We start from the raw sequence: 17,615 nt of genomic DNA on the forward strand, positions 1-17,615 counted from the left end.
TTGCATTGATCCCTTTACCATTATGCAATGGCCTTCTTTGTCTTTTTATTTTTTTTTAATATTTGTTGGTTTAAATTCTGTTTTATCAGAGATAAGTATTGCAACCCCTGATTTTTTTTTTTTCTTGCTTTCCATTTGTTTGGTAAATCTTCCTCCATTTTTTTTTTTTTTAATTTTGAGCCCATGAGTGTCTTTGCACATGAGATGGATCTCCTGAATAAAGCACACCAATGGGTCTTGTCTCTCTATTCAGTTTGCCAGTCTGTGTGTTTTAATTGGGACATTTAATCCATTTACATTTAAGGTTAATATTGTTATGTGTGAATTTGACCCTGTCATGAGGATGCTAGCTGTTTATTTTGCCTGTTAGTTGATGTAGTTTCTTCACAGTGTCAATGGGCTTTACAATTTGGTGTGTTTTTGCGGGGGCTGGTATCAGTTTTTCCTTTCCATATTTAGTGCTTCTTTCATGAACTCTGGTAAGGCAGGCCTGGTGGTGAAAAAATCTCTCAGCATTTGCTTGTCTGTAAAGGATTTTATTTCTCCTTAGCTTATGAAACTTAGTTTCGCTCGATATTAAATTCTGGGTTGAAAATTCTTTCCTTTAAGAATGTTGAATATTGGCCCCACTCTCTTCTGGCTTGTAAGGTTTCTGCAGAGAGATTAACTGTTTTTCTGATGGGTCTCCCTTTGTGGGTAGCCCAACCTTTCTCTCTGGCTGCCCTTAACATTTTTTCCTTCATTTCAAGCTTAGTGAATCTGATGATTATGTGTCTTGGGGTTGCTGTTGTTGAGAAGTGTCTCTGTATTTCCTGAATTTGAATGTTGGCCTATCTTACTAGGTTGGGGAATTCCTCCTGGATAATATCCTGAAGAGTGTTTTCCAACTTGGTTCCATTCCATTCTCTCTGTCACTTTCAGGTACACCAATCAAACTTAGATTTGGTCTTTTCACATAGTCGCATGTTTCTTGGAGGCTTTGTTCCTTCCTTTTTGTTCTTTTTTCTCCAATCTTGTTTTCATGCTTTATTTCATTAAGTTTATATTCAATCTCTGATATCCTTTATTCCACTTAATTGATTCGGCTATTGCTACTTGTGTATGCTTCATGAAGTTCTCCTGTTGTGTTTTTCAGCTCCATCAGGTCATTTATGTTCTTCTCTTAACTGGTTATTTTAGTTAGCAGTTCCTCTAACCTTTTATCAAGGTTATTAACTTCCTTGCATTTGGTTAGAACATGCTCCTTTAGCTCAGAGGAGTTTGTTATTACCCACCTTCTGAAGCCTACTTCTGTCAATTCGTCAAACTCATTCTCTGTCCAGTTTTGCTCCCTTGATGGCAAGGAGTTGTGATCCTTTGGAGGAGAAGAGGCTTTCTGGTTTTTGGAATTTTCAGCCTTTTTGTGCTGGTTTTTCCTCATCTTCATGGATTTATCTACCTTTGGTCTTTGATGTTGGTGACCTTTGATGGGGTTTCTATGTCAACATCCTTTTTGATGATGTTGATGCTATTTCTTTCTGTTTGTTAGTTTTCCTTCTAACAATCAGGCCCCTCTTCTGCAGATCTGCTGGAGTTTGCTGGAAGTACACTCCTGTTTGTCTGGGTATCATCAGTGGAGTCTTCAGAAGAGCAAAGATTGCTGCTGTTCCTTCCTCTGGAAGCTTCGTCCCAGAGGGGCACCCACAAGATGTCAGCTGGAGCTCTCCTGTATGGGGTGTCTGTCAACCCTTGCCGGGAGGCATCTCCCAGTTAGGAGGCCTGTGGGTCAGGAACCCACTTGAGGAGGCAGTCTGTCCTTTTACAGAGCTGGAGCACTGCGCTGGGAGATCCACTCACTCTTCAGAGCCAGCAGGTAGGAATGTTTACATCTGCTGAAGCTGCACCCACAGCTGACCCTTCCCCCCAGGCGCTCTGTCCCAGGGAGATGGGAGTTTTACCTCTAAGCCCCTGACTGGGGCTGCTGCCTTTCTTTCAGAGATGTCCTGCCCAGAGAGAAGGAATCTAGAGAGGCAATCTTGCTACAGCAGCTTTGCTGGTCTGGGATGGACTCTGCCCAGTCCCAACTTCCTGGCACCTTTGTTTACACTGTGAGGGGAAAACTGCCTACTCAAGCTTCAGTAATGGTGGATGCCCCTCCCCACACCAAGCTTGAGCATCGCAGGTTGACTTCAGACTGCTGTGCTGGTCGCGAGAATTTCAAGCCAGTGGATCTTAGCTTGCTGGGCTCTGTGGATGTGGGATCCACTGAGCTAGACCACTTGGCTCCCTGGCTTCGGCCCCCCTTTCCAGGGGAGGGAACTATTCTGTCTCACTGGCACTTCAGGCACCACTGGGGTATGAAAAAAAAAAAAAACTACAGCTAGTTCGGTGTCTGCCCAAATGGCTTCCCAGTTTTGTGCTTGAAACCTAGAGCCCTGGTGTCATAGGCACCTGAGGGAATCTCTTGGTCTGTAGGTTGTGAAGAATGTGGGAAAAGCATAGTATCTGTGCTGGAGTGCACCATTCCTCAAGGCACAGTCCCTCACAACTTCCCTTGGCTAGGGGAGGGAGTTCCCTGACCCCTTGCACTTCCTGGGTGAGGCAACGACCCACCCTGCTTCGGTTTGCCCTCTGTGGGCTGCACCCACTGTCTAACCAGTCCCAATGAGATGAGCCAGGTACCTCCATTGGAAATGCAGAAATCACCAGCCTTCTGTGCTCATCTCGCTGGGAGCTGCAGACCGGAGCTGTTTTTATTCGGTCATCTTGCCAGCCACACCTGTGTGTCTTTTATATTGAAGACACTGTCTCAACATTGAAGAAAACTTTTAAACTAATCATCACTAGGACTAATACAACTTCTCTATAAGGATTAGAATATTGGCGCCCAAGTTGGCCAATATCAAAATATTAGCATTAAATCACTGTGAAAATATCAAACTTCCAATATCTCTGCTTCGTTTCTAATTAATGAGTAAAGAGTAAAGAATTAAAGAAAAGACTAGTGCAGATGACAATAAATGGGAAATAAATATGTGGGAGTTTTAATATCTATGTCTGTCTATAACTTTTATAACCTGTCAAAAATATTCCATTGCAAATTTATTCAATAAATATATATTGTTCACTAACTTTGTACTTGGTACCACGCTAGGCACTGGAGTTATTCCTTCCATGTATTCCTATCTCTAAATCAATCAAAATTAATTAAAATCCAGAACTGTAGATAATTCTATGTTCTCAGTAAGTGTAATAACACCACATTTTTCTATAAAATATTTTGTAATGCCATATTCCAAATATTCTATAATGTTAATATCTAATCCTCTTGTTCTCTAAATTTGTTTCTGCGAGGATCAAGGATTATCTGTTACAATGCTGTTAACATCTTTGTTACAATGATCATCTTAGTTCCTTGAAGCAATTAATAATGGAGTCATTTTCTGCCTTAAAAATAAACTTATATTATCTGCAATTTATAGGTAACAATTTTCCTCTTGCCACTTAATTTATCCTTGCTTTTATAGAATAAAAAGTAAAAGAGGGGAGGTATGGGTTATAGACAGTATTGTAAAGGAATAAATTTTATCTAGTTTACCAAAAGGATCTTTGTTCTCTTATAATTTGAAAAGCACTATCTCTCAGCCACACAATAAAATATTTTTTCTTTTGTAGAAAAAAAAATGGAACTAAAACTTCTGTGAGATTTTTCAACTTGAAAGGCATAATTAGATTAAAAGGAAGTCTGTTAACAAAAATGTATGAGTTAGATCTTCACCAGTTTACATTGGCTTCCACATTTTGATGCAATTCTCACTATCTCTTCCTTTAAATTGATTGTATTTTCTCAAATGAACTTGAAAACAAGATAATGAGAGTAGAAGTAATCTCCTTGAGAAGATGCAATAACAATTACTGTGGGGTTAGTTACCATTGTTTAAGATTTTTAAATCACAAATAAATATTTGTAAATATTAATAGATTGTGAATTCATTGCTGGTTTGAGAATGGAAGCACATGGATTAAATCAAACTGTGGTGGTGGGAAGGTTTTTGAAGCATGGGCACCTTTTCCAGATTGCAATTAGTCCCACCCTGATAAAATTCATAGTGTGAAAATTGAGGTGATTATAATGTATGTTTGTGTATATTCAGACTGAAACCACACAATACACTCTAATTTCCCCAACCCTCACTCCCCTGCAAAACTAAATCAGAATCTCCAGGAAGAGACCAAAATATATATTTTGAGAAAACTCTACAGACTTTCTTTATTTCACCCATGTTTTAATCTCATTTTCTCATTTTCATTTACACGAAACATTGGCATCTCTGAGACAGAATGATATCTTAAAATACACAGATGCTGCAAATAAAACATCTCATGGCTGTTCAACAGAAACATAAGGCCACTGAAATACATTAATTTGTCAGTATACATGTAAATATGGATGAGAAAAAAATTGGCAAAAGAGCAAACATATTCTCATTCAGAAAATACAACACAGTAAAACATAAGCACAATTAAATGAACCAAATTATAACACATCAGTAGATGAAAGGCATGCCATTGACTACGTCTGCACAGTAACTATACTGTCAGTTTTTTGGATTATTAGACAAAATATGTGCAAAGCTCCTGGATGATTAACTGTGTATATTAAAATCCCATTAATTTAACCAACATTTATTGAATACCTATCATATGTCATGCACTGTGATGAACACTGGGTTTACAAAGATTAAAAACAGCATGGTCCATGCATTCAGGAACCTGCCATCTAAACCTCAGCATCATGCAATATACCCATGTAACAAAGCAGCACATGTACCCCATATCTAAAATAAAAATTGCAAGTATTAAGAAAAAATAGGAGGCTGTATCCTGTTTTTGCTCTGCACCCATCCCCAATATCAATTCACACAAATGCATTTCAAAACCAAATAAATGCTCTTTCTGTATCAGTAAAAAAATAAAAAATAAAAAAAGAACCTGACATCTTAAGTAATTTGTTTACAACATAGGTTTAAATGTCTTACAGGTCACCTTATGGTTTTTGAAAATCAGCATATGCCTGATACAACATGATTCACCTATGTTGTGTGATGCTCTTGTTTTACATAAGTATGCAAAAATGAAACTTACTTTACACTGTTTGAAATTTTAGCAATTATAGAGGCAGTTAAAATATATTTTTTAAATGTCTGATACATCCATTTTTTTATTTAACAAATATTTATTGAAAGCCTATTTTGTGCCATGTTCCCTGCTAGGAACTGGAGACATAACAATGAAATATCGGTCTAGTTCTTGTTTTATAGAACGTCAATTTTATATTTATTCTTTCCCCAAAAACAAAGCCGTTAGATGCTTCCATCTGTCCAGATCATTCACTTTGTTTTCCTGTTGCTAGAGTTTTTGCCCTCCTTGTCCTGAGACTCTAAATTTTTCTCATCTCCATCAACTTTATTTGGTGTGGTTTCTGTTTCCTTCCTTATATAATCTGACATGTTAATTTGTGCTAAACTGTCAAGAAAATATCTCTTCTGTGTGATCATTGTATATTTGTGCAATGACCTTTTAGAAATCATGTATTTAAACCAAAGTGAGTCTAGTGCTAAAGATTTCAAAGTCTAAGAAAGTGTTAGGAAATGTTTGAGGTAGTTGTCTATATACCTACCTACCTATGCAAGATTATGCCTATAGCCACCTGGTGTTAAATGCTGTGAAGAGTATTTTGGTATTTAACTGCATTGCCTACCTCAGTGTGGCGCCCCCAACATGATGCTACCCCCTTCTGTTTGAGAGACGCTGGCTTAGATCTTTGATTGATGAATGCAGTCACTTCATAACAGGAGTTTTGTTTTTCATCCTTCATCCTGTTGTGTCCTGCTAATCATGTACTAAAATGAGCAGAGGACATTCATCCTTGAGACTACTTTAACAGTGTTTAGTTCAAACATACTTTATCACTCTGATCTGTTGTCAAGCTAAGCCAGTCATCAGGAATACTTCCTACTACCTCTGACAAATTTCAGTTTTCAGAATCATTTATTTCGAGGCTACATTTTAAGAAAAGCTTGTAACATTTGTGTGATAGGAACTGTGCTATTTCTTTTTTAAAAAATATTTTACTTTAAGTTCTGGGATACATGTGCTGAATGTTCAGGTTTGTTACATATGTATACACATACCATGGTGGTTTGCTGCACCTATCAACCCGTCATCTAGGTTTTAAGCCCTGCATGCATTAGGTGTTTGTCATAATACTCTCTCCTCTTTTTCTCCCCACCCCGCAATAGTCCCCAATGTGTGATGTTCCCCTCCCTGTGTCCACGTGTTCTCATTGTTCAACTCACATTTATGAGTGAGAACATGCAGTGTTTGGTTTTCTGTTCCTGTGTTAGTTTTCTGAGGATGATGGTTTCCAGCTTCATCCATGTCCCTGCAAAGGACATGAACTCATTCTTTTTTTATGGCTGCATAGTATTCCATGGTGTATATTTGCTACTTCTTTATATCTGCCATCTCATGTAGTTCTCTTCATGGTCCTATGAGTTAGATTGAATATCTCAATTTTTTAGATGAAGAAATTGTGATTAAAAGAGGCTAAACCTTTGGCCATAGTCACGTAGCCAATGAGTCTAAAAGTTAAGATTGGAGCAAATGGAACAGATTTCAATGGTGCCAGAAATAAGTCATGACAAAAAATATATTTAACACCACTTATCACAGTGACTGAAAGTCTACCTTTAGTAAATAATTCTTTGTGATTCTAACATTTTTATTTGACATTTTTAATTTTGAAACTTTATATATGTACATCCCGGAGAGGAGTAATGTCTGTAGTTTCCAATCTAAATATTATTGGATAGTCAGACATATCTCCAGGGAGACATTTTTTGGTGAATTCTATGCCTTATATCTAATTTACCTAATTTCACTAAATCTAGGATATCATTTATTATAAAACATACCAGTCTTTTGCATACCACCAAGAAAAAAATGCCAGTTATCCATGACAATGATAATTTTTTATCATATTGACTTAAAGTGGCATCTCAATTTCAGAGATGTTAAAACGTGAAAAACGTGCTTCTTATTGACAAAAAGCATACTATTCCTTTGAACCGGGATAAAGTAAATAAGATGGAATTTAGAGTATCATTAAAGACTAATTTTACCTACTTTACCATTTAAATGAAGATTACTGAAATTGCTAGATACTTTTATTTACACTGGTTTGGGAGACTATAAATTAAATAGCTTTGTTATTGCAGATTTTGGCTATGCACCATCATTATATTCAGGGGACGGTAGTTGCTGTAGTTATGAGCATAATTAAGAAAATGCTAAGGTATCATATATATTATTTAATATCACTTTGTTCTCCACAATGTAAAGGCAAAGTTGAGAAACGATATTCTGTTTCTCAAACTTTTAACTCTAAAGTCAAGATGGCAAATCGTGTTTGAGTTTAAGTAAATAGATAAACCTATCTGTATTCTAATCTCACGTATAAAATGCTTCTGAGAATATTTTGTATTCAGTTCAGACACAACCATCATTAACAGTGTTGTTCCGAGCATACCTTATACGCATCACTACTTGTGTAACTTGCAACGGTCTCTGTGTGCCCTCTCTTATCATTGTAGCCTCATTTTATTAACTATCTGAGTAAGATTTCAACAGTACTTGCTTAGTGGAAAAATGCATTTTCTGTCTTTAAGTGATTTCCATTATTTTTAACAACTAAGAAAACATCTGAGCAGATAGTTTTCAAAATAGTTTAAGCCTTGCAGTTGTTGTCGAATTTTGAGCACCTCTAAGACTTGATTTCTTAGATGTAAAATATCAGAATTAAATGAGGTAATATAAATGTTAGTATTTCATGGTGTGAAAACCACTTGTTAATGTACACAAAGTACTTCAAAGAGTTCCTTTTTAATGCTCTTTTTTTAATTATACTTTAAGTTCTGGGATACATGTGCAGAATGTGCAGGTTTGTTACGTAGGTATACACGTGCAATGATGGCTTGCTGCACCCATCAACCTGTCATCTACATTAAGTATTTCTTCTAATGCTATCTCTCCCTTACCCCTCCGACCCCCAACAGGCCCTGGTGTGTGATATTCCCCTCCTTGTGTCCTTGTGTTCTCATTGTTCAACTCCCACTTATGAGTGAGAACATGTGATGTTCGGTTTTCTGTTCCTGCGTTACTTTTGTGAGAATGATGGTTTCCAGCTTCATCCACGTCCCTGCAAAGGACATGAACTCATCCTTTTTTATGACTATATAGTATTCCATGGTGTTTATGTGCTGCTTACTTTTTAAAATCTGTTCACCTTTCCTTTTTATTTTTCTTCCTCTGCCACTTCTCTTAACTTTACATGTTCTGTCTATACTCTGTTGCAAAGTCCATACTACTGAACTTCTGGGACTTGGTTGGTTAGTGCCTAGGAGTTTTACGTGAACATCAATTATGCAGAAAATAAATCTCAATGACTTTTTAGTTCTTCTTCCCATATTAGGAAAAACTAGAATATGTTTCTCTTAAATCGTCAATGACATGTTTTTCTCTTCCTACTCAACCCTTTGATTCAATTATTTGTAGAACTAGACAAGTTTTATCAACTGTTAAAAGCTAGTTTTGGTAAGCAATAATTCTTATTTGTTATTTCCTGGTTCCTGAATTAACATTTTTGAAAAGCTACCACTTCAAGTCTTTACAGTAATCTGGATCTTTGGTAGGAGTTTATCACTGTCAGGTGACAATCTTCAAGTAGTTAATTAAGGATCCTTTCCCCCCACCTATGGCATATTGGAAATGTACCTATAAATATTTCATCTTAAAATTAAAATTTCAATATTTCTTATGGCTTCTTATTTTGGTTTTAGATGGCTTCTTGTACATTGGTAAGTACTATCCTCATTTTCTTTTACCATTCCTTAACTGCTATTTTATGGACCTTACAACTTCATATTAAGAACATGGAAGACATTAGTCTTAATTCGTGAAAATTTATAGTTATGGAAAAGTTTTTAAAAGCAACACCTGGCTGGGCATGGTGGTGTGCAACTGTAATCCCAGCAACTCTGGAGGGTGAGGCAGGAGGATCACTTGAGCACAGGAGTTCAAGTCCAGCCTGGGCAACACAGTGAGACCCTGTCTCTAAAAAAAAAAATTAAGAAATAAAGGCCCAACACCTGAATTCTTTGTTTTATTTTTGGTATTTCAAAACAAGCAAGTTTTTGATTAATAATGTGTTTTAGAAAACAAGTTTTAATAAGCAGACAAATAAATCAAAACTCCTGAAATTCATTTTTCTGGTGTGCAATAATTACTAGAGCTTCTACAATTTTTTTGAGTGAGTAATTTTCTCAGTATACAACATCTACTTTTAGACATAATAGTGAATGTGTTCTTTACAGTACTTCTTTTTAGGATTCTCAAAAATTCTCTCTAATAAATTTTGATTGCAGATACATTTAGCCCCAAGATTTCTGCCCTATTTTTCTCCATGTTTATACTCTTAGCAGGGAACTGCTAATGTTCCTCAAAATAGGTAATAAACCATTGTCAGCTGGCAAAGTAGTTATATACCTGAAGTTATTATATTTGAGGCAACTTTGCATTAATACTAACACACTGACAGATTTTATGAAATATTTATTCAACATCAATCCTTTGAACCAATTAATTGTTTTACTATGGAATTTTTATTTTAAAGATAGGTGCATACTGAAAAGTCAACAACAATTTGTTTCAAATGCATTTTTTTAATTTTAAACAAGTAATAGAATATTTCATGTGGTCAGATTTACAACTGCACAGCTTACAGGTGAGCTCTTACCTAACCTAAGTTCTTGCCTTAGCAGATCCCCTGTGCTTACTGGCAGAGTAGGCCATTGGGGAGAACTCCACCTCTATACCCTTGTTCCTTAACACTGTACCCAAGATATTACAATGAAGAAAGATAATCTCATAGAATTATTTTCAAAAAAAAACAAAAACTTTAGAAATCTTGACTACAGTTCAATCATCTGTTGTACAAACGAAGTAACGGCAGACCTCTTCCTCTTACCCATAATGACATCTCTATTGTTAGCTCCTCCTCATCTAAGAAAAAAAAATCAACCGAAACCAAATCTCCATGTACAATATTCTTTTTCTCAGAGGCATTTATTAAGCATTGAGAATCCAGAGATGAATAAGTACGGTTCTCTGATTTGAAAGATCTGTAGTCTAGTCGGGGAGGAGAATGACAAATAACAATCCTACACAATACTGATGGTGCATACTGATGGTGTTTATTATAATAAACGTTTACGTAAAGTGCCAGAAAGCACAGAAGGTGGAAAGACTATTTACCAACCAAACTTAGAGTAACTTTTATATCTGATCTCTTTTTCCTCTGACCCTTTTTGCCTTTTAAGTAAATACCATCTAAATAGCAATATTTAGAAATTGATTTTTCTGTGCTGTGCTATATGGCATTTCATCAAACAATTTACTGAATTTATAATAGAAGGCACATTGATTCTAGTATTCCCTTATCTAATAAATCCATCATTACATTAAAGATAAGAGTAGTTGTTATACTTTTTTAAAATATATCTTTGGTATTGACCATTTTTTAGACATTTTATTCCCAACTGTTCACATTTCACTAGTATTTCTTGGGTCACAAATTTAAGTCAGTCTGTAAATATTATGGCTCAAACTTATGAAAACTTTCTATATTTTTGAATTATATCCATCCCAGAGTGAAAAACTTTCAGTCTAAACTTTTCAGCACATCAAACCTAAAGTGGAAGCTGATCAGGTTTTTATAATGGTGTTCTATTAAAAACAATGAATGTGTGATAGAGTATTTCTTAGTTAAGCTTTTATTTTACCTAAGCTCTTACCTTAGTAGACACATGCCCTTTTTAAATGTACAATAATAAAAATCATTATGATAAAAATAAAAGCAACTGAGAAACCAATAAATACATTGTTTTCTGTAAATTTTTTATGCATGTGAATCATTTAGTCTTCAGAAAAATTCTGTGAAGCACTAATTATTACCCCAATATTAAATATATATGTAGAAAGGCATTCTGAAAATTTAAGAGATTTGCATAAGAACATACAATATGCAGACAGCCTACACAGAACTTCAAGTTTTCGATTTTGCAATTTCATAGCAGTATATTTTGTAATCTAAAACATAACATTTCCACTTCTAAACATTTCCATTTATACTTAAATATAACAGACAATTATGATTCTAAGTTTCACTATACTGTCATATATATAAAATCAATTTAAAATGGCAAGATTTTTATACTTAATCACAAACATACTAAGCATTCATACAACTTACATAAAATCTTTACAACAAAGATCTAGAAAGAAGAGAATATATGTTACATGGACTGAATACTAGTGGCTGTGAGTTTACTACTAATGATTTCACATGCCTATAGATAAGTGGTAAACTGGCTTGGGATTAGGACCAAAACTTAGTTCTGTCACTTACTGTGTGACCTTGGACAAGTGCCTTAAGTTCTCTGTGCTTCTGTTCCTTCTCTGTAAAATAATAATACATCACATATAGTACATTGGTGGAAGATGAATTCTAGGGCAAATATATAGGATGATAGCTGGCATATAGTGTTTGGATGAACGGAGACAAGATGGTGCACTTCCGGGTTCTTCATCACCAACTTTTCCCGCGCGCGCGAAAATGCAGCCGGCGCCCGGGAAGGTGCAGACCAACCGGGCATGTGCCAGGTGACGTCAATCCGAAGAGACCAAGATTTACCTGGTCGCACCTGCGGAACGCCCCCCCCCCGACATGCCCGTGCCCCGCCTATTGCCCTCCCACTCCTAGAAAAGCTGTTCCCGGCCAGCGCGCCGCGCGAACTTCCTTGGTCCCCACTCCTGTCGGGACTGCAGGAACTTCGTCAGAGAGCTTTACTGGGCGACTCTCTTGGCCTCCTTTGCTGGAGGCTGACAGACCTCTCCCTACCCACCTCCTTCTCTGAAGCTAGGGAACCAAAAATAAATTTGCAGTTTTGCTCCTACCCTTGCCTACTCGCTGGTTCTTTTGTGCCCGCTCTGGTGGTCTTAGAAAAACAAATCAGTTGGTGCCAAAACCCGGGAGGAGACCCCTCCTCAGGCCTCTAAGGATTGAGGAACCTCCTCCTGCTCCCAGCCGCAGATGGACCAGGACCTGAGACCCGCTTCCCTCACTCTCATGGCCTCTCTGGGGTAAGTGCCCTTGTCTCCTCTTTACCTCCCCGGCCAAAAATCCTGCACAGGTCCGAGGCCCACTTTTGAGCCCCCAAGTGGCTCGGGAGACCCGTTCAGGATGGAGACGTCCGCCTGAAGGTAATCTCCACCTTGGCTCCAAGAGCCTCCAGTCTGTCTCTGCTGGTTCCAAAGGACGCTTTGAAGCCAGGCAGAGATCCACTTCCATTTCCATTGTGTCCATTGTGTAAGTAAAGAGGAAACAAATGGGAAACCCCCAGTCCAAATTTCCAAAGAGCACCCCCTTAGGGTGCCTCCCAGCCAATTTAAAAACCTTACAGCTCGAACAAGACCTTAGGAGGAAGCGGTTAATTTTCCTTTCCACTGTGGCGTGGCCCCAATACAAACTAGACAATCAGTCTCAGTGGCCACCAGAGGGCACCCTAGACTGCAATGTTCTGACCGACCTCAGCAATTTCTGCCAGCGGCTAGGCAAGTGGTCCGAAATTACTTACATACAAGGCTTTTGGGTCTTACGCTCTCGTCCCGACCTGTGTAGCCGGTGCTCTTTGGCCCAAGTTATGTTAGCCAAGGACGCCGGCTCACAGGAACCCGAAAAAGAGGAGTCTTCATTCCTTTCTGTCCAGCTGGAGGACCTAGGGTTTCCCTCACTTCCGCCCTACATTTCTCCTCCTCCCTCCGTCCAGACTCCTCCTTCCTCTTCCTTATCTACTAGTAATCCACTCTGTCCCATGCCTCCTTCGGGGCCCCCAACTGGCTGTCTTGAGTCTCCTGTCTCTGCCCACACCCGCCCTAAGTGCCCTGCTGATGCCTCCACTCCTGCCCCACACCCTCCTACAGTGTTAGCACCTTTGCGAGAGGTGGCTGGGGCGGAGGCAGTAGTCAGAGTACATGTCCCTTTTTCACTGGCCGATCTTTCCAAAATTGAGAAGAGTTTAGGTGATTTCTCAGCTAATCCTACTATATACATAAAGGAATTTAGATACCTTTGTCAAGCCTATGACTTACTTGGCATGACCTCCAGGTTATCCTAACCTCCACCCTAAACCCTGAGGAGCAAGAGTGCATCCTAGCGGCCGCCAGGCAGCACGCCAACCAACTACATTTAACTGATGCCACCATCCCACTAGGGGAGCAAGCAGTCCCCTCGGCAGACCCAGACCGGAACTACCAAGCAGGCCAGCCTGGGCACCGTAGGCGAGACATAATGGTCCAGTGTTTGTTGGCTGGTATGGCAAGCAGCCTCAAACAAAACTGTAAATTTTAACAAATCAAAAGAAATTGTTCAAAATCCAGAAGAAAATCCAGCCGCATTCTTAAATAGGCTGACTGAGGTTCTAACCCAATATACCCGGTTAGATCCAGCCTCCTCCACAGGGGCCACCATTTTGGCGTCTTATTTCATTTCTCAACCAGTTCCTGACATTCGTAAAAAACTTCAAAAGGTAGAGGATGGTCCTCAGGCACCAATACAAGACCTGGTTAAGTTAGCCTTTAAGGTCTATAACTCCAGAGAGGAGACGGCTGAAGCACAGCGACAAGCTCACCTTAAACAGAAAGCACAGCTCCTAGCAGTGGCTTTACAGCCCAGTCGTAACCCCAGGCCAGAGAGCACACACCCCGCAGACTCCAAGGCTACAAAAGGAGCCTGCTATAAGTGCGGCAAGGCAGGACACTATGCCAACAGGTGTCCACAAGGTCCCCGAGCCCCAACGCAGCCTTGCTATAAGTGCAAGGCATCAGGACATTGGGCCAGTGAATGTCCTAACCCTCGTCCACCAGCAACCCCCTGCCCTGCTTGCCAGCAGGGAGGACACTGGAAGTCTGATTGCCCCACCCTGAGAACAGGTGCCGCACCTCCACGTAACCCCCTTTCCCAGGATCCTGGGAGCTCCTTCCAGCTCCTACATCTGGACGACGACAACTGAAGGTGCCGAGACTCGGGGACCCCCATCACCCTCGCCAAGCCGCGGGTAACTCTCCTGGTAGCGGGTAAGACAATTAATTTTTTAATAGATAGCGGGGCTACCTATTCTGTTTTGCCGTCCTTCTCTGGACCTAGCCTTCCATCCAATATCTCTGTAGTAGGAGTAGACGGAAAGCCATCCACTCCACGAAAAACTCCACTCCTTAATTGCTGCCCATGGCCTTCAACACAACTGGTCAAACATCCCACAATTCACTCACACTCCAGGCGCCACTATACCAAAATCCAAATAGCCCAATCCTTCCTTTTTGTTATTCAACCCCAAATTCATCCTGGGGTAATCATACTCAGGTGCCCAATGGAGGCCAAACAGCCCCCATTGGAGGCTATTTCTGGTGCAAGGGATCCCTTTCTAAAACCTTTAACCAAACTGTCACAACTCAATCTCAATCTCTCTGTGTCCCAGTATCCTTAGTGTCCAGCCTCAACCTACATAGCAAGGCTGAACTAGTCGAACTGACACTGCAGCTGCACCCTCCTGCTAATCGCTTACAAAAACGGGCTGTTTTCCTCCCTCTAGTTATTGGAATCAGCTGAAAGCCTGGCCTTCCTGCAGCGCCGAACTACCTCAATAGCCCAAGTAGCTGCCCAAAACAGGCGAGCCCTAGGCTTGTTTACAGCTGAAAAAGGAGGCACTTGTCTCTTCCTTGGAGAAGAGTGCTGCTATTATGTTAGCAAGTCAGGCCTAGTAGACACTAACATTCAAACCCTCAATAAAATAAAAACTGAAATACAGAACCTTAATACCCCAACCTTGCCGGAACCTTCCTTCTGGGTTTTGCCCATATTCCAACAAATGCTTCCATTCCTCATTCCTATGCTAATACTTTGCCTTATTTTATTCTTCATCCCTACGTCCAAATACCAACCATAGGCCCCGACCTTAACAATGCCCCTTAACAGCAGGAAGTAGCCAGACAGACCACAGAGCCCCTTTATCACTATTATCAATAAAAGGTTGGACTGTTTGGACGAACAGAGGCAAGATGGTGCACTTCCGGATTCTTCATCACCAACTTTTCCTGCGTGCACGAAAATGCAGCCGGGGCCCGGGAAGGTGCAGACCAACCGGGCATGCGCCAGGTGACGTCAATCCGAAGAGACCAAGATTTACCTGGTCGCACCTGCGGAACGCCCCCCTCCGACATGCCCGTGCTGCGCCTATTGCCCTCCCACTCCTAGAAAAGCCGCTCCCGGCCAGTGTGCCGTGTGAACTTCCTTAGTCCCCACTCCTGTCAGGACTGCAGGAACTTCGTTGGAGAGCTTCACTGGGCGACTCTCTTGGCCTCCTTTGCTGGAGGCTGACAGACCTCTCCCTACCCACCTCCTTCTCTGAAGCTAGGTGACCAAAAATAAATTTGCAGTTTTGCTCCTACCCTTGCCTACTCGCTGGTTCTTTTGTGCCCGCTCTGGTGGTCTTAGAAAAACAAATCATATAGCAGGCATCTGATAATTATTAGCTAATATTAAATTTGTTTTAAGAAAAAGTATGTTAGAACTTAATATTATTTTTAAAGTTTTTAACACTGTTTATGATAAGGCAATCCTAAATGTCAGTTTTAAGACATTATGCATTTGTTCTGCCTGTAAATGTAAAATAGCTAATTAATTTAACAAAGTATTTTCCCTTTGAATAATAAATGTTTAAATAGAACTTAGCTGGAGACTAGTCAGTCGTGTATTCTGTGAGGTTACAGAAATTAAAATTTTATATTAGTATTCTCAACTTTACAGACAATTGGAAAGCTATTTGTCAATAAGGCTACCAAGGCAGTCATTATTTGGGAGACCAAGATCTGAAGTAATGGGAACCACAAAGAAGTGAGTGTAACATAATAATACAATTTCTTCTGGAGAAATTTTCAGATAACTAATCTGAACAGGCATAAGAGGGAAAGTCAAGAAAATAAGAAAAAACAATGCCTTTTTTAAAACAAACTCGAAAATTATGCAGAGATTTTGACACCCTTTTAATTCTGGGGATATAAAAATTGGAATTTGGGATTCTTTAAGCAGGAAGAGGTCTATGGGAAACATTATGCTTTTAGTTATGATCTCAAGAGGGCCATTCTCTAGTGTAGGGGTAAACTGGAATTAAAATAGCTCTTAAAAATTCTGAAATAATTTCAATTCATATATGGATAAAGGTGACCTTCCCTACTAGAAAATTAGATCCTCTAATCTAATTCTGGAGGAAGAAAACATCATCTCTATCCTCTACAACTTTTCACCAGGTAGGAGCTTTAAAATAACTAATCGTCTTAAAGAAATAGATAAGAAAATGGAAAATTTTACTCAGAAACAAACTAATTAAAAATAACCCACTGGAAATTTTAGAAAATAAAAAATGCAATAAATTAAATTATAAATGTAATAGCTATGTTTCATTAATGATCAGACGCTACAAAAAGATTATTAACTAGGAAACAGATAAGTAGAAAAATAAACAGACTGAAATGCAAAGTTAGAAAAATAATTTGAGCATATGTAAAGAAAATGAGCTTCATAATTAAAAATATCTAATGCATATAATTGGAGTTCAGAAAGAAACAGAAAGAAACAATATTTGAAAATATATTGTGCATAGAATTCTCCAAGACAGAAAAACCAGTCAACAACATCAAACCTGTAAAAGATATCAAAAAGCTTTAAGATCAAAGAGAATAAAGAAAAAACACACACAGACACATTGGCTGTACACTTGCTGAAAAAGAAAGAAAAACTTAAAAGAAGGTAGAAGGGCAAAAAGGACGTTACTTTAACAGGAATGACAGACTATAAGACTGAGAATTCACTTGAGCTGACATAATGTAAGTTGGAAGATGATAAAATGACAGCTTTAAAGTACTGGGGGAAGAAAAGCCAATCTTAACTCCTACAGCCAGTAAAAAAATACCCTTAAAATTGCGGTCTGATGAGGAAATTTTCAGAGAAATGCCTGAGAAAAGTCATTTCAAGAAACACTGTAATAAAAGATATAATAAGGTAGTTCAGAAAGTAGAAGTACAGTAATGTAAAAGGAGGAATAAGCTTGGAAAGTTTGGAATAGAAATGAGGATAAATCTAAATGAATATTCACTGTTCTGAATAACATCTTGTGGAATTTGAAGTATGTTTGTGTATATAAATAAATATATAAATATATAATAATAAATATAATACAATATAATTAATATATATAAACATATGTGTATGTTTATATATATTAATGTAGATTTGCATATAGGTATATGTTTATATTTGTATGTGTATATGTATATAATTAAAACATAAAAACAATAAAAACAATAGCACGAAGCTCAGGACTTAGACAAATAGAATTAAAATATAAGGTTATTATATTGTCCGGAAAGTGGTAAAAATACAAATAAAAAGCGAATTGTGGGCC

The 17,615-nt window shown here is 38.6% G+C and overlaps 1 long non-coding RNA gene across 1 annotated transcript in view; it reads left to right on the forward strand.

Moving 5' to 3' along the window:
* Positions 1–14,589, forward strand: part of LOC117073062 — a 28,148-nt gene extending 13,559 nt beyond the window's left edge. The window contains exon 4 of the long non-coding RNA XR_004433092.1: positions 14,461–14,589. This is a non-coding gene — a long non-coding RNA (uncharacterized LOC117073062). The remainder of the gene's footprint in view (positions 1–14,460) is intronic.
* Positions 14,590–17,615: the final 3,026 nt, after the last annotated feature.

The sequence above is a fragment of the Trachypithecus francoisi genome, unplaced genomic scaffold, assembly GCF_009764315.1.
Source record: "Trachypithecus francoisi isolate TF-2019V2 unplaced genomic scaffold, Tfra_2.0 Lachesis_group4, whole genome shotgun sequence".
Classification (NCBI taxonomy): Eukaryota; Metazoa; Chordata; class Mammalia; order Primates; family Cercopithecidae; genus Trachypithecus; species Trachypithecus francoisi.